At 40.1% G+C, this 1,560-nt stretch overlaps 1 pseudogene; it reads left to right on the top strand.

Annotated features, from left to right (window-relative positions):
* Positions 1 to 537: 537 nt before the first annotated feature.
* On the top strand, positions 538 to 861 carry LOC102829270 (annotated as a pseudogene).
* Positions 862 to 1,560: the final 699 nt, after the last annotated feature.

Raw genomic sequence — 1,560 nt, 5'->3', positions numbered from 1 at the left:
TAAGTTTTACTAACATACAGAAATGGCTGCAAGCATACATTGACAGAGAACCTCCAGAGGTTCTAGCTGGATTTAGAAGAGGCTATGGAACAAGGCATATCATTGCTAATGTTTGATGGATCTTGGCTGAAAGCAGAGAATATCAGAAAGATGTTTACCTGTGCTTTATTGACTACACAAAAGCTTTCGATTGTGTGGATCATGACAAGCTATAGACAACCTTGCGAAGAATGAATATTTTGGAACATTTAATTGTGCTTATGAGGAATCTATACTTGGACCAAGAGGTCGTGCAGACAAACCTGGAATAGCTAGAGGAAAAGAGGATACTTCTTGAAAGAAAGACCAGAGTACTCACTGGCTGCTCTGAAAAGCCATCTTTGCATTGTTTCTGGGTCCAGCTTCCTGTGCCCCGCAGCCACCTCCACTGTGCTCCTCCTACTCCTCACCTGTGGACTTTGGCAACTCTCTAGCCAGAGTCCCCAAACTTGTACTCTCTTTGTCATCCTCTGTATCAGATCACCTGTGCACCCCATCATGTCAGACATGGCTGTGGACACCACCTCTGAGATCACCACAAAGGACTTAAAGGAGAAGAAGGAGGATATGGAGGAAACAGAAAATGAAAGAGACACATCTGCTAGTTGGAACGCTAACAAGGAAAATAGGAAACAGGAGACTGACAATGAGGTAGATGAGGAAGAGGAAGAAGGTGAGGAGGAAGAGGAGTAAGGACAAGGTGATTGTGAGGAAGAAGATGGAGATGAAGATGAGGAGGCTGAGGCAGCTATGGGCAAACAGGCAGCTTAAGATGATGATGATGTTGACACCAAGAAGCAGAAGACTGACAAGGATGACTAGACAGCAAAAAAGGAAAAGTTAAATTTACAAAGGCCACCGTGACCTGTTCACCCTCCACTTCCCGTCTCAGAATCTAAATGTGGTCACCTCCAAGTAGAGGGTCCCACCCGCCCACTTTGGGCAGTGCCACCTGCAGATAACATACGCTCACCACCACCCAACCAAAACCAAAACGTAAATTTGCCACAGTGGAGAAAAAAGAACCCAAACTTCCAAAGCCCTGCTTTTTTTCTTAAAAGTACTTTAAAAAGGAAAATATGTTTGTATTTTTTATTTACATTTTTGTACATATTGTTAGGGATCAGCCATTTTAAATTATCTCGGATAACCAAACCAGCCGTCGGCGTGTTCTCTTTCCTAATTCTGACTTTACGTATGGTGTGACCATGCTCATTATAATCTCAAAGAAGAAAAAAAAAAACTTGTAAAATAGCAAAACCAACAACAACAAATATTACAACCTTATTCTGAGCATTCCAGTAACATTTTTTTGTGTATGTACTTAACTGTAATATAAGTAGTTGGTTTGCATGAAGATAGTTAGTTATAAAAGGCCAATGATAAAGTTTCTTTTCCTTTTTTTGTCTATGAAGTTGCTATTTATTCTTTTTTTTTTTTGGCTTGTTTGATGTATTTGTGAAACAATATTGTCCAACAATAAACTGAATTTTATTTTGCTGAGTTGTTCTAACAAAACAA

Source organism: Chrysochloris asiatica, unplaced genomic scaffold (assembly GCF_000296735.1).
Source record: "Chrysochloris asiatica unplaced genomic scaffold, ChrAsi1.0 scaffold00208, whole genome shotgun sequence".
In the NCBI taxonomy this organism is placed as follows: Eukaryota; Metazoa; Chordata; class Mammalia; order Afrosoricida; family Chrysochloridae; genus Chrysochloris; species Chrysochloris asiatica.
The sequence above is the reverse complement of the archived record's forward strand: the minus strand, read 5'-3'. Positions and strand labels throughout refer to the sequence as shown.